Genomic DNA, 16449 nt, shown 5'->3' on the forward strand with positions numbered 1-16449 from the left:
TCCTGAGGGTAGACACAAACTTGTTCCAAGCTTTGAGGAAGGAAATAAGATTGCCTTCAATTGTATTTGCCTTCCATGAGGCGAAGGTAAGTTGTTTCAGGACAACTTTTTCGCCACAAGCTTCAGTGTAGCATGTGCAGGAGGAAGGGTACGCCAACTGAAGACGAGATGGGATAAATTTGTGCACGAGAGAGAGCAAATTTCTTTGAAAGAATTCCCAGGATGAGATAATGTCAGAGGAGGTAGAGATGGGATCCAGTCTAAAAGTTTGATGGCTGCTTGAAGTCCCTGCCAATGATCTTGAGTGCCAGACTCAAAGGTGCTGAGGTGGTTCTCTCATAACAGCCAGAGAGGTCTATTTTGACAAGCATGTGGTCAGATGAACCGATTGGAGCAGAAGGAGAACAGCAGATATTTACAGGGAAATTGGTCAAAAACCAAATCCAGAAGAGATGGAGTACCGTTGGTTGATACCCGGGTCAGGAAGTTGACATTATTTCAATCCCAATGAGTCGAAGAAGATCTTTGCTGAAATGCCATGGCAAGTGAGAGAGGTACCCACACCAAGCCAACTGGCATGATGACAATTGAAATCACCACATATGAGGAAGAGAGAGTTGGGATGAGAGGACAGAAGTAGGTCCATGTTTTTCGGCAAGTAAGATCTAAATGGAGTCATCACTGTTTGGTGGACGGTACAGCACATAAACATGAGGTGGGAGTGGAGGGAAGCCATAGCCAAAGGTATTCCTGGGGGAGTGAGGGCAGTGCATGGAGAGTTAGGAATAGAGCTTTTCATGAAGAGAGCAACTGCGCTGCCAGGAAGAGGCTCAGGTTTGTCATACTGGAGGAAGGAGTAACCAGGGAGAGGTACTTGGGAGTCAGACGTCTTGAAGAAGGAAAGTTTCTGTTAAGAAGATTATGTCTGGTTTGTCAGTGGAAACCTGTATGGAAAGGTCTGTCAGGTTAGAGTGAAGGCCCGGATGTTTGAGGTCCACAATGTTAAGGAAGAGGGAGGGGAGGAGGCTTTGGGTACAGGAGAGAGTAGGGTAGGATGAGGGAGGAGGGTGGGAGGTAGGGAGAGTTGTTGACAGTGTGTGGGGGATTGCAGAAGAGCAAGGGAAGAGGGCTGGATGAGGAGGAGAAAATGCTCGGTGGTGATGGGATGAGGCACAGTGGGGTAAGAGAGAGGGGTAGAGGAAGGAGACAGCTTTGTGGATATGTGAGGGGGGGGACTTTGAGAAGGTTGAGATTGGAGGGAGAAGGGTGAGAGGAGAGAGTTGAGGGCAGAGTTTTTGATAAAAGTGAGAGGGACGCTTGGACGGGGAAGAGAGTGAAGCGTGCTTTGAGCGGGACGGGAGACAATGACAGCAGGCACAGCCAAACGCGAGAGGGAAAGGATGAGACTTGGGGGAGTGGTGTAGTGAAGAAGGGAGTGGGCAGGGGGAGGCACAAGATTTGAGGAGTGGGGAAGAGAGGGAGGTGTGATGAGAGGAAGAAAGTGCATGTTTGAGATGTTGAGGATTGTACCGATTCTGTTTCTCCTGATTAATTTATGTAGTGTCTTGATCTGTTCTGTGTTATATCTCTTCCATGAGCCTAGACTATACAAAAATGGCCATTCAGAATCCTGACCATAACAGGCTCTGTGACTGGGTATTGTTACCTGCCTTTTAGAGAGTGCTCATTTGAGTGTGCTCTGCGTGTGGCTGCGCCCCCTCAGCATGCGACAGTGTTATTTGAGAAGCATTGTGCTTTGGCCAGTTTGAGCTTCTCTTTTTTTTTTTTCTTTACAGGAGCGAGGCTGGTTGAAGGCCAGCGAGGTCCTGGGATATTTGTAATCGGTTGTGTGTGTGTGCGTGTGTGCGTTTTAATAAAATCCTAATATGTCAAAAGCAGGTGGGTTGAGACTTTGTTGCAGGTGAGTTTTGTCTTAGGCAAGAATGAAAATATCATCATCATCTCTGTCGGTCAAAGGTAAAATTTTGTGCAAAGTAATATAAATAGCAAAGAGTGAACTTAGTTACTACTAAATACCTGCATGCAGTTTTCAACCCCTCCTCAGAGTACTCACCAGATAATGGGGCTATGGCATAGCAGGCAAAGATAAATACGGACACAGACATTGAGTGCCGCATGATGGCACCACTTCACGTATCCCTTGAACGTTGACTCGTGGAGAGTTTGCAAGTGACCTGGGTATGAATTTCACAACTTGCATACAAAACAAAACCAAGTTTTTCGATATGGTGCTTGGGTAATAGACCCAATCATGCTGGAAGATGGAATTTGTTTCCCCTTTCTGGTGGTCATGTGGTTATGAATACGCCAGAAAAAAACAAAAGAACAGGATGATGAGCAGTATCAAAATGTTGGTTCTGGACCATAGGCCATATTAACATCGAAGTCAATGGGAAAATAACACAATATACTGTACACCACTTTTCACTCCGTAAAAAAAGGATAAATATTTAAAAAACATTTCATCATTTTTAACGTTTTCCAATTTTAGTAATTTCTGAGACGCCAATAAAATCTTCTTAATCCTTTGGAATCTATTGACCTTGCTCCATTGCCTAAAGTTAACACATACTCAGACGGTGGGGAAATTCCATAACCTAAGCAGGCTTTACTCAAGAAGACTTTATCCCCACAATTGTTAATTCTAAATCATTTAATCCAAGGGTAGTATTAGGGGAAGATGGTATTTTCCTTAGCTGTTCAACTAACTTCCTCTTTTCAATGCTTTGACCAGTTTCCGAGAAACTTGTATCACGAAGCAACTCCCTTTGTGGTTTAGGGCCAAATATTGATGAGAATGTTACGCACTGGACTAAAGTATCAAACTTTTCACACGTGTTGTTTAGATCCTTGGCAAACATTCTGGAGAGGGGGGGGGGAGAGAGAGAGAGATAGAGAGATAGATAGATAGATAGATAGATAGATAGATAGATAGATAGATAGATAGATAGATAGATAGATAGATAGATAGATAGATAGATAGATAGATAGATAGATAGATAGATAGAGAGAGAGAGAGAGAGAGAGAGAGAGAGAGAGAGAGAGAGAGAGAGAGAGAGAGAGAGAGAGAGAGAGAGAGAGAGAGAGAGAGAGAGTTCCAAGGCTCGCTGGCCGATAGGTGAAGGTCAGGTGAAAACCAAAGGTCACATGGTGTAAACTATGAAGCTGCATATTGTGGTGGTCATTACCCAGCACATACGAAGGCAAAATCAGGGTTAAGCAATGGTTTAACTTCTGTCTGTCCCTTCGTCCATCTCGAAACGTCAGTTTATGATCGAGGAAAAACTTCACTTAAATTGAATGTTATATTTTGATTACGAATCGGAACATGAATCAGAAAACGAAGATGCATTTTTTTGTATTTTTTTTTTAATGGTCTCGACTCGTGGAAGAATCAGGACACAACATAACAAATAGAACAGCAGGAGAAAGGGAAAACGTCAGCAGCAGGGTGGAGAGATAAAGTATACATCGAGGGACAAACAAGGGATGCAGGTAACGATGAGGGGTAAGGAGAATGCAAGGGGTGGACAAGATGGATACATAAGCAAAATTTTGGAAGGGGTGGGGGTGGTTTAACGGGTGCAGAGAAGATCATGGCTTGGATGGGCGGTGGGGGGGGTGACCTGAGATCGTTTTGAATAGCTGGAGGGAAGGAAGAGATTGAAGAGAGTGTGGAAGGTGGTTTCACAGGTGTGAAAAGAGAGGAATAAATGAGTGGAGGTGAGCATTGCTTCTGGATTTAGGCAGTTTCACTAGGATGGGGTTGCTGGTGGACCACGTGCATACTGCAGATACTTGAAGGGTGGGGGGGGGGGAGAGCAAGGAGAGGGCACAGAGGGTGCAAGACCAAAAATGAGGCGGAAGAAAACAGAGACCACCGACCTGTTGTGATGGCAAAGCGACTGGCCCATAGCTTCAATACGAAAGATTCCAATATTATAAGCCTTGGTTGCCATGGCATCAAGCTGAACAAGATGCGAGGCAAGGGAGCCAGCCCATATGGAGAGAGCAGGACTCAAGCTGCAAATGAAAACCTTTTATGTGGCTAGGAGCTCAGGTGTGCCATGAAGGACTTTGCATGATGGAAGAAGCCCAGTCAGCATCTGGCTTTGGAGGCCAACTTTGAAATGTGGCTTGCCCAAGAGAGATCATGGCTGAGACTGAACATCTTGAAGCCTTTGAGTGACTGAACCTCCTGAAGCCTTTGAGTGAATGAACCTCTTGAAGCCTTTGAGTGAATGAACCTCTTGAAGCCTTTGAGTGAATGAACCTCGACAAGCCTTTGAGTGACTGAACCTCTACAAGACAGTTGTTGAGAAAGTAGGTGGGAGGGTTTGCAGACGGTCCTTTCAGAGAGAGAGAGAGAGAGAGAGAGAGAGAGAGAGAGAGAGAGAGAGAGAGAGAGAGAGAGAGAGAGAGAGAGAGAGAGAGAGAGAGAGAGAGAGAGAGAGAGAGAGAGAGAGAGAGAGAGAGAGAGAGAGAGAGAGAGAGAGAGAGAGAGAGAGAGAGAGAGAGAGAGAGAGAGAGAGAGAGAGAGAGAGAGAGAGAGAGAGAGAGAGAGAGAGAGAGAGAGAGAGAGAGAGAGAGAGAGAGAGAGAGAGAGAGAGAGAGAGAGAGAGAGAGAGAGAGAGAGAGAGAGAGAGAGAGTTCCAAGGCTCGCTGGCCGATAGGTGAAGGTCAGGTGAAAACCAAAGGTCACATGGTGTAAACTATGAAGCTGCATATTGTGGTGGTCATTACCCAGCACATACGAAGGCAAAATCAGGGTTAAGCAATGGTTTAACTTCTGTCTGTCCCTTCGTCCATCTCGAAACGTCAGTTTATGATCGAGGAAAAACTTCACTTAAATTGAATGTTATATTTTGATTACGAATCGGAACATGAATCAGAAAACGAAGATGCATTTTTTTGTATTTTTTTTTTTAATGGTCTCGACTCGTGGAAGAATCAGGACACAACATAACAAATAGAACAGCAGGAGAAAGGGAAAACGTCAGCAGCAGGGTGGAGAGATAAAGTATACATCGAGGGACAAACAAGGGATGCAGGTAACGATGAGGGGTAAGGAGAATGCAAGGGGTGGACAAGATGGATACATAAGCAAAATTTTGGAAGGGGTGGGGGTGGTTTAACGGGTGCAGAGAAGATCATGGCTTGGATGGGCGGTGGGGGGGGGTGACCTGAGATCGTTTTGAATAGCTGGAGGGAAGGAAGAGATTGAAGAGAGTGTGGAAGGTGGTTTCACAGGTGTGAAAAGAGAGGAATAAATGAGTGGAGGTGAGCATTGCTTCTGGATTTAGGCAGTTTCACTAGGATGGGGTTGCTGGTGGACCACGTGCATACTGCAGATACTTGAAGGGTGGGGGGGGGAGAGCAAGGAGAGGGCACAGAGGGTGCAAGACCAAAAATGAGGCGGAAGAAAACAGAGACCACCGACCTGTTGTGATGGCAAAGCGACTGGCCCATAGCTTCAATACGAAAGATTCCAATATTATAAGCCTTGGTTGCCATGGCGTCAAGCTGAACAAGATGCGAGGCAAGGGAGCCAGCCCATATGGAGAGAGCAGGACTCAAGCTGCAAATGAAAACCTTTTATGTGGCTCGGAGCTCAGGTGTGCCATGAAGGACTTTGCATGATGGAAGAAGCCCAGTCAGCATCTGGCTTTGGAGGCCAACTTTGAAATGTGGCTTGCCCAAGAGAGATCATGGCTGAGACTGAACATCTTGAAGCCTTTGAGTGACTGAACCTCCTGAAGCCTTTGAGTGAATGAACCTCTTGAAGCCTTTGAGTGAATGAACCTCTTGAAGCCTTTGAGTGAATGAACCTCGACAAGCCTTTGAGTGACTGAACCTCTACAAGACAGTTGTTGAGAAAGTAGGTGGGAGGGTTTGCAGACGGTCCTTTCAGAGAGAGAGAGAGACAGAGACAGAGACAGAGACAGAGACAGAGACAGAGACAGAGACAGAGACAGAGACAGAGACAGAGACAGAGACAGAGACAGAGACAGAGACAGAGACAGAGACAGAGACAGAGACAGAGACAGAGACAGAGACAGAGACAGAGAGAGAGAGAGAGAGAGAGAGAGAGAGAGAGAGAGAGAGAGAGAGAGAGAGAGAGAGAGAGAGAGAGAGAGAGAGAGAGAGACTGTGTGGGATTTCCCAGGATTGAAAGACATATTCCAAGTGTTTAAGGAGTTTGTGATTTTGTCAAGGTCTGAGGAGAGGGAAGAGGCTGCTGCCTTGTCTGTCTGTCAGAACGATGAGGGATGTCATGGCAGAGAGTGGAAATATCAATAAAGAGATCGAGAGGATTTTTCAGAGTCAGTGAGATCATTAATTAATATTAAGAATAAGATGGGGGCCGAGAACACTGCCTTGGGGTACCCCAGCCTTGACAGGGAAAGGAGATGAAAGGGCTCTGTTGAGAGCCACACATTGGCGAGAAGAATGGAGAGAGCAAGAATAGAGTTGCTCTTTGATTCCATAGGCAGAGAGTTTGGAGAGGAAAGCAGGATGCCAAACTGTACCGAAAGCTCAAGATATGTCCAGAGACACAGCTCTGATCTCATGTCTGATAGTGAGGGCCTCCACCATTGGTGGGAGAGTAGAAGCAGCATGGTCCAGGTAGAGTGAACATGTCTGAATCTGAATTGATGATCTGAGATGAGGCTGTTGGAGAAAAGGAATCATTTTATGTCAACTGTGATGATGGATTCCATGACTTTGCTGATAATTGGAAGTAAGCTAATTGGGTTGTAGTTAAAGGGATCCATTTTTGCACCTTTTAAAGTCATGCTGTGATGTTGGATGATTTCCAAACAGATGGAAGATGACCTATGGCAAATGACAAGGTGAAAATGGCAGAGAGAAGAAGTGCAAGAGCAGCAAAGCAGATTTTTATGACACGCAAGCTGATGCCATCTGGTCCGGCAACAGAGTCAGAGTCGAGGGTTGCCAGAAATTTTTCCACATTTTCTTCAGGTGCAAAAGACAGAATTCAGGAGTTGTTGGGTATGACTGGGAAGGGTAGGCACTGATATATATATATATATATATATATATATATATATATATATATATATATATATATATATATATATATATATATATATATATATATATATATATATATATATATGTTATGGACACGATATTTAAGCAAACACAAAATTGAGGCATTCAGCCTTCTCACGAGCGGAGTCGGCTGTAGTGGCATTTGAAGTGAGGGAAGGGAGATTCTCCAACCATAGCAAAGCAGTACTTTGGCTGTGAATTTGTCCCAATCACACGTGTCTTGAGAAGTGAGATACTGTACTTTTTTTTTTCATCTGTCTGTCTGTCTGTCTGTCTGCCAGTCAAACAAAATTGAAAATCATTCCAAACAAACTTCCTATTTTTAGGGACATTATAAAGGACACAAACAACAGGTATAGATAACTCATGCACTTGTTAAATAAGGTGGTGTAATGGACACTGAGCCAACGGTGATCAACTTCTGGAATTAATTTGTGTGCCAATCTTCTCCTGGCTGACCCCACAAGAAAAAGTCATTAAATGCGCTCCTGAATTAATGCAGGTCCAATAAATGTTTGTTAAAAGAAGAAGAAGAAGAAGCAGAATTATATACTTTAACACTGTTGAACACAAATCACGTTATTGCTTTCAAAAACCTCCAGTTTTGCAGTTCTTGTATATGTTGATATTAATCCTGACACACTCTCACTATCTCTCTCTGAAAGGACTGTCTGGCAAACCCTCCTATCTACAGGGTGCCCCACAGAAAACCAGGAAATTTGGTACAGTTTATTTAAAACAAAACAAAAGCAAACTTAGATGTAATGTAAAACACAGATCCACTTTATTTTTAAACAAAACAAAACCAAACTTAGATGTCGTGTAAAACAAAGATACACTTTATTTATATGTTAGTTTATTGATATGGTAAAATACAGCAAAATAAATATCAAAATCTCAAATTTCCTGGTTTTCTGTGGGGCACCCTGTACTATCTTAATCATCTTCTTGAGGAAGTTCAGTCAATCAAACTCCGAGGTCTCACCGTCAGCCATGATTTTTCTTGGGCAAACCACATTTAAAAGTTGACCTTCAAGGCCAGCCACCGATTGGACATCCTCCGTCGAAAAAGTCCTTCCTTGGCACGCCTTAACTCCTATCCACATACAAGCCCTTCATCCGCAGCTTGATGGAGCACTGCTTTCCCTTCTGGCTGGCTCACCTGCTTTCCATCTTGCTCAGCTTGACATGGTGGAAACCAAGGTCTTCAAGATAATTGGAAACTCCCGCACTGAAGCTGAGACTATTGGCTTATCATTTTGCCATTGCAGACAGGTTGCTGGTCTATCTTTCTTCTACCGCCTCCTTTGTGGTGTTACACCCTCTGCTCTTTTCGTACTGCTCTTTCCCCAAGGCTCACATGGCCCACCATCAACCCCCTTCTGGTGAAACTACCTAAATCTTGGATCACTGTTCACCTCCACTCATTTGTTCCTCTTTTTTCCCTCCTGTGGAATCAACTTCCACATCCTCTTCAATCTCATTCTTCCCTTCAGGTTTTCAAGACAGCTATTCACGACCACCTCAGATCTTCCCCAATACAAAACCACGATGTCTTCTACCCTCGTTAACCCGACCCAAATCCCTCCTACTTCCAATTCTCCAGTTTTCCATGTTTGGAGTTTCCTTCTGTATCCATATTGTCAACCTCATGCATGCGCGTTTTACATCCTCTTATTGTCTGTTGCACCCTGATCCGTTCAGTATACCAGCTCATCTACGAGCCTCGACAATGTCTACAAAAAGGTTGTGTATAAGACACTGCATCAATGGTGGTAAACTTCTGGAATTTTTTATACGACCTTTAAAATCATTATTTTATTTCAATTGAATTACATATTTGGGTAAGCCGTAAGGTATTCTAAGAACTCTCTAGTTTCTTTCAATTGACTTGATATCAGTAGGAATATTGACATTAGTGAGTGGACATGCTTTACTGTCATTGCAATATCTGTATAAAATCCAAGGCCACCAGGCTGCAATTTTGATTTTCAATGCTGTAAAAACAAACATTTTCCTCTTTTCAGTTTAATTAATGCAGCTCCTAAAACAAGCAGAAATGATTGGGAAACGTGGACTATCTGTTGAGGTAATGGTGATTCAAAATGCTTGGACAGGATGACAAAGGAGGTAATTCCTCTGATAAGTTTCTGTAGTATGGAGATAGGGATTGAGACAACTTCAATCACTTCCTGTTGAGTTAGAAAATCACACATGAAAAGCACAATGCAAAGGTAAAGGATTCTGGTGGAGCAATCGAGCCGACAGAGAACCCAGCAGCAATGAAAATATGGATGGTGTTATGTTGAGTCCAGAGGAGGCAAGGCGACTGGAAGAGTTTGAAAGGCAGTATTCTACAGATGACTCTGCTGATTTTATAAACTATGAACAAGGGTTTTCAACTCAGCAATCCTTCAAAACACAAACAAATAAACTCTGTACCATAATAATTGCATTGATGAGCAACGCTTTTGCCGAGGAGTCATTTGAACTTCTGTCCCTCGATACCCAAGATTGTATTCAGAAGGACGTGATAAGCAAGCAGCAGGTACCACAAAGTGTACAAATTATCTGAAGGACGTTATTGTGGAGAGGACTGTGTCAATCCTTGAGCTAATCAAGAGAAATAGCTTCCAAATGTTCAAGCATCCGACTGAAAAGGCCAAATCTGAGATGAAGCAAAAGATGGAAGACATCGAGAATGGCTGCAGTCTCTTCAGCCAGCTGTTCATCTCAATTCTAGTTTGTGATGCAGACTTAGATTAGTTTTTCATGCATGAAAATCACCCTTGGCCACCATCACTAAGTATAGAAAACAATGCCTGCCAAGTTGCAAATCACAATTAGTAGATACCTTGAATACCTTCCAGCCAGAAATTCCAGTGCATTTTGATGTCAAAGTATTTGATGGTCCCGCTGTCGTACATGTACTTCCCAGGGGTAATACGTCAACATTTGGTGAGCACAGCACTAGGAATTTCATACCTTGGACCAATCACCAGCTTCAGGGATGTAAACGAATAGATGATGGAACAACCCATGCATATGTTGACCTTAAATCAATAAAGGTTCAAGCATACTTGTATCCTTTATCATCATCTATCTATAATACCAGCAATCTCTGTGTGTGTGTCTGTCTGTCTGTCTGTGTGTCTGCGACCGCCGGTCCGATCTCATTGAAACTTGCCAGGAATATTGCCGGGGACCCACGGATGTGCCTTTTCGAGGTTTCATATCGATCGGACGAGCGGTTCCCAAGTTACGGCCATTTATCTGTCGACCAATGACAAGACACGGTGCTATGACAAAACGAATGACATCACAATTAATGTTCATTTATTTATTTATTCTTTTTTTTTTGCATGATCAACGGTCCGATCTGATTGAAACTTGCCAGGAATATTGCCGGGGCCCCGCGGATGTGCTTTTCAAGGTTTGATATTAATCGGACGAGCGGTTCCCAAGTTACGGCCATTTATCTGTCGACCAATGACAGGACATGGTGCTATGACATCACGAATGACATCACAATTAATGTTTATTTATTTTTTCTTTTGCACGATTGAAACTTGCCAGGAATATTGCTGGGGACCCGCGGATGTGAGGAGGAGAGAGAGAGAGAGAGAGAGAGAGAGAGAGAGAGAGAGAGAGAGAGAGAGAGAGAGAGAGAGAGAGAGAGAGAGAGAGAGAGAGAGAGAGAGAGAGAGAGAGAGAGAGAGAGAGAGAGAGAGAGAGAGAGGAGAGAGAGAGAGAGAGAGAGAGAGAGAGAGAGAGAGAGAGAGAGAGAGAGAGAGAGAGAGAGAGAGAGAGAGGCTGCACATACTGGCACTCACCTACGGGCCCGTACTAGTTAACTTTAATTAAGTCAGCAGACTATTTAAAGTCAGGTGTATACCCTGGTTAAAATAGGTGTACCAGATCCCTGTGTCGCAAGAGGCGACCAGGGTTGCGTCAGGAAGGGCATCCGGTGTAAAACATGTGCCAAATCACTATGCGGATAATATTGATGATCCGCTGTGGCGACCCCTAACGGGATCAGCCGAAAGAAGAAGAAGAAGAAGACTATTTAAAGTTTAAACAAACAATTTTGAACATTATGTTTCGCACTAGTTAACAAGTTATTGCAAATATAACAAACCTAAACAAGTTATACAAAAGATACAACCAGTTCAAGTGACATTTTAAAACTATGATAATTCAATCAAAATAATCAAAGGTTAAATAAAAGTACATGGTGTATCATGGACATTAGTCTGCTAAGATATTCATCATATTCACCGAGTACATTTTTTTAAAGTATACAAGGAAGACAGCTTGAAGGAGGTCACACATGAAAAGAGAAGGAAGGGGGTCAGGATATAAAATTTCCTCTGAGACAAAGATGCCCATAAATTTACCACATACCTGCAGCACCTGACAAACAAAGAAGAGCTATTTTCATTGTTGACAGAAGATGAAACTGCCTGTGATTACCCAGCAGGAAAGAAGTTAATATTACCTCTGATTCTTTGAACAATCAGTTGTCAATATGCAATAGCGAGCCGATGCAGGCATCCGACCATGAGGAAGCTGATCCGAGAATGCATCTTCATGTTGCCAATGCTGTGAAAAGAGGTACAAAGACTATTATGGTCAGCAGAGTGGATACAGATGTTGTTGTTGGCCTGGATGATATATTATTTGAGCTAACAAAGCAACATCCTGATGTACAGCTTTGGGTAGCCTTTGGATTTATGTCGAAGAAAAGAAGGAACGAACGAAGGAAAGAATTTCAAGTATAACCATATCAACTCCATTTGCCTTAAACTTGGCAAATAAAGTCTAGTACACTCCCTTTCTTCCATGCCTTTACCTGGTCTGATACAACATCACAGTTCATTGGAAGGGCAAAAAATATTGGGAAGCATGGAAGACATTTCCCTCAGTTACTGAGCATCACTTTGAACCACTGACTGTAGATTTACCTTATCATAGAACATCATAGAGAAATTCACTTGCATCCTCTATGATAGCTCAAGGCAAGGTGGAAAGCCAATGACCCAAGGAAGGAACTCTTTCCACAAAAGGTGCAAGTGATGCAAAACCTTCCACCAACACAATCGGCTCTTATCGAACATGGAAATCAGAGTATATATATATGAAGCTGGAATCTGGCCGACAAGCTTGCAAACTGAACAGAATATCCACAGTCCAGATGCATTTGGCTGAACTAAGGACAGCAGGTGAGAATCTCTTTGGATCATCCTACCTTGAGCCACAAAAAGCTGCAGGCAACTCATCAAGTGTGGCCTCAAAGCTGCATCATTGTGCTCAGTGGTGTATGTGCAGGAGTATGGGACTTCAATGTATAACACTCTGCCAGTGCAGGAAAAAAATGTACTCGGTGAATATGATGAATATCTTAGCAGACTAATGTCCATGACACACGATGTACTTTTATTTAACCTTTGATTATTTTGATTGAATTATCTTAGTTTTTAAATGTCACTTGAACTGGTTGTATCTTTTGTACAACTTGTTTAGGTTTGTTATATTTGCAATAACTTGTTAACTAGTGTGAAACATAATGTTAAAAATTGTTTGTTTAAATAGTCTGCTGACTTAATTTAAGTTAATGATGATAAAGGATACAAGTATGCTTGAACCGTTATTGATTTAAGGTCAACATATGCATGGGTTGTTCCATTGAAAAATAAGAGGCAGAAGTCTCGTTTTAGTCTTCAAACAGATATTTAGTAAAAGGAAGCCAAATAAATTATGGACTGATGAGGGAACAGAAAACGATGATGGAATATTTAATAATTTTCTTAAAGATAATGGTATTACATTAAACAGCACTTTTAATGAAGGGAAAGCTGTTGTCATTGAGCGTTTCATTCGCTCTTTGAGAGACTACAAAAAAGGATGACTAATACGAGACATCAAAAATGGCTTTATATTGTTGCGGATCCAGGGTTTGGGGCTTGCCACGAGGGGAAGCATTCGGGTTCCTTCCGAACAACCGGTCCTGAGGCCGTCGGGCACAGGTAACTTCGTGCATGGCAGGGTGCTAAGCAACCATGAACGTCGATTGGCATTGCCAACCTGGGCAGGGTCACACTACTTTGAGTGATAAGTTTACCTGTGGATGGCTGAGTCAATTGAGGTCTCGTGCCCTCAGTGCACACTCCAATTACTGCCGAGCGATACAGTGAGTGTGCGCTGGTTAACAAAGCAAATTATTGGGGTACAACTTCCCGTCTAACCTTACTTGTGCAAGAAAGCAAAAAGGCACATCAGAGCAGATTTAACCATAACACAGATTCTTCTTCAATCTTACTTCAACAAAAGACTTGCCCATCATTTACTCAGGGGAGAAAAATATAACAAGGACTTGAAAATATAATAAAAGTAATGAATGGAGAAAAGGAAAGCAGTCTTTCCTTTCCTCCCTCACCTCACACAAATATACAGGAGAATGCGGAAGGAAATAGCTGGGGAAGATGGGCAGTGGCAATGTGACGTGATGGGGACATGCAGCTGTGTCCCCGAGGTGCCCAGACCCAGTAGGCGAGTCCTCTCCAGCGTCCCAGATATGCGAGCTATATTGGCAACTCGCCCTCCTCTGCCTCAGCTTCTGGTGGCCAGATCCAGTAGGCGAGTTCTCTCCGGCATCCTAGATATGCGAGTTATATTGATGACTCACCCCTTCTGCCTCAGCTTCTGGTTTCTGCCTTTCTGCTCTTTGAGCCGTCTGCTCAGGAGCTCTTTTCGTTCCTGCTCGCATGAGTCGATCCCGTTTGTTTCTGCCTTTCTCTTCCCACAGCTCTCATAAACCTACTTCAATGCACGAATGTTCGCCAACAGCCAAATTACGTTGTGGCCGCTTGTTCTTCATCTCACTTTTTCCCCACGTCTCATGAGCCTTTTCTCCCTCTCATTGGTCTGCAGCTAATGAGGGTGGGTCCACAACATCACTTGTGGAAAATGCCACGTCATTCCGAGGGAACTTTCAATGCAGCCCCCACCCCTCCCTTTACTCGCCCAAGGCTGTGACAAGAGCCCCCAGTCCTTCCCCCCCCCATTTGCACCCAAGTATTCCTCTTGCAGTTCTGCACTGTACCATGCCTGCGAAAAGCGCCGCACCTTCCAGGCCACGACGAGCACCAAGCATTATGAATATGCATGTGAGAGCAACTGATGGGTGAACGACCACAGACGGGTCGAACATGCCCAATTACGCAATGTGCGGATGGAGGGAACACGGAGAGGAATTCCGCCGGACTGAGGGCTGACCGTGGGGCCAAAGGCAAGACTGATGTTTTGAAGGAGGGACTGTTAAAATGAGCAGAGGAGGGGGGGGTAACTGACCGATGGGGAAAAGGAGGGATGGTTGAAAGTAACAGAGGGATTAAACAGAATGATGGTGTGAAGGAAGAAAGATTGAAAGCAACAGAGGGGAGACATTACACTGGAAAAATACAGCCTAGCCAATGCATGTCCACCCCGAACAGCACTTGACAAGAAACCAAGGACTATCTATGCGAAGACATTGATGGTAAGTGACCGGGATTTTACGGATTTCACCCGTTTTGTTTCTGAAAAGCCGCAGACCCGTTTTAATGTGGTCAAAACCCATATTGGATGGAAAGTACGATCAATTTTAAAAACACAATGTTTCAATTTCATTCCACTGGCAAGCATTTACTCATTCCACATGCAGGATCTGATAGACCTGTCATGACCTCGAGTTATTTGCAAGGTATCACTCTAGTGTCTAGTTTATTGGTTGTGTGTGACGTCATGAGCTTTCGCTCACCAAAGGCCACGTTGACGTCCTCCAGGATCCCGTACACAGTATCACTTCACTTCCGATCACATTGACCACATTGCCGTCACCACAAATCAATCAATCTGTGATTTCCAATTTGCTTTTCACTTCTTGGTGATATTTATCAGAACTTTCGAGTATTATAAATGGCAGGATTTGATTCGATTCAGATCGTTTTTATCCATACGAGGTGTCCACAAATTACCAAATTCAAACCGTAATAAAAAATAACTAAATAGGATACATGATACCATTTTATGACAAAGACCTACAGAGAGAGCTACAGGTCTGAGTATAGTGCAGTCTCCCATCCTATTTCATTGGCTGGAGGACAGTATCCCATTTCATTAATATTTATTACCATTTGAATTTGGAATGGTAATTTATGGTTGGAGATATCGTTTATATCATTTCGTATGCAGCCTTTGCCTGTTGGTTGCATCATTTTTCTGGAAGCGCGGTTGTGCCACTGATGCAATGCCCCTGTGTCGATGCAAATTTCTCCAAAATGAGCATAATGGGTTTGAGGGTGATAAAAAATTAAAATGTTGCCAATTAAACTTGATTGATAATTAAGTTGAAAAAGTAAATGTTTTTACTATACAACACAATGCATTGTTATAACCCTTTAATGGGAAATGTATGCAAATGCAACATGATTATTACATCTATGTGCTTGAACATGTATCTATTTTAATAATATATTTGCATTTTAAATTACGTTAGATCTCATTTTCTGTACTGGAAGATAATCGATCAGCTTAGTTAAAATGATCCTTGTTCCCCAAAACAGATTGGCCTTCCAAATAATCTTTAATCTTTATTCAGTATAATAGAATCACCCATTATATTATTTAGATGATCAAGGGATTCTTGTATATAAATAATTATTTACTGGTGCCTGAAAGTCTGGCTGCAAACAAGAGTCTAGCTTAAATGGAATGTGTGTGAAAATAATGACCAGAACTCCTGTCAACCTTCAGGTCATAAATATTCCTCAGCTCTTCGAAATTAACCTGATCTCGAGATGGCTGCTGTCACAAAGCTGTGAGTGATTATTTCCGCTGAACCCCAAAAAGTCAGCATGTCTGCAGGATGAACAGTCATAGTCTCACTGAATACTAGATAAGAATTCAAAGTTTCCATGTACTGTACTGCAGGATCAGAGGAAGACTATACGGCTGATTGAACTCCTCTGAATTCTCCGTATTGATATATTTGTGTTTGTTTGCACATGTTTTGTTTCAATAAATGACTCAAATGTACAGAAGGAATTGAGAATTCTTTGACACCTGTTACCAGCAAGCTGGTACTCATTTTACCGACCTCGAAAGGTTGACAGGCTGAGTCAACCCACCTGGTGTTATTTCAACGGCTCGACAGGGGCTCAAACTCAAGACCATAAGATATTAAGCCAGCCACCTTAACAATTAGGCCAACACCAGGCTTGTATCATTGATGAGAAGGGCAGACGGGGAGTCACGATTTGGCTTTCTGTTTACAGTAGTTCAGCACATATACTTGTCCTGCCTCACAGTAAT

At 43.0% G+C, this 16449-nt stretch overlaps 1 long non-coding RNA gene across 2 annotated transcripts in view; it reads right to left on the bottom strand.

Moving 5' to 3' along the window:
• LOC147034424 (uncharacterized) overlaps positions 1–16449 on the bottom strand; it is a 38469-nt gene that overhangs the window by 7223 nt on the left and 14797 nt on the right. For both annotated transcript variants that reach the window (XR_015058651.1, XR_015058650.1), the window contains exon 2: positions 11597–11700. This is a non-coding gene — a long non-coding RNA (uncharacterized LOC147034424). The remainder of the gene's footprint in view (positions 1–11596; positions 11701–16449) is intronic.

Source organism: Eptatretus burgeri, chromosome 1 (genome assembly GCF_056783735.1).
Source record: "Eptatretus burgeri isolate ZD-2024b chromosome 1, Ebu_testis_v1, whole genome shotgun sequence".
Taxonomy (NCBI): domain Eukaryota; kingdom Metazoa; phylum Chordata; class Myxini; order Myxiniformes; family Myxinidae; genus Eptatretus; species Eptatretus burgeri.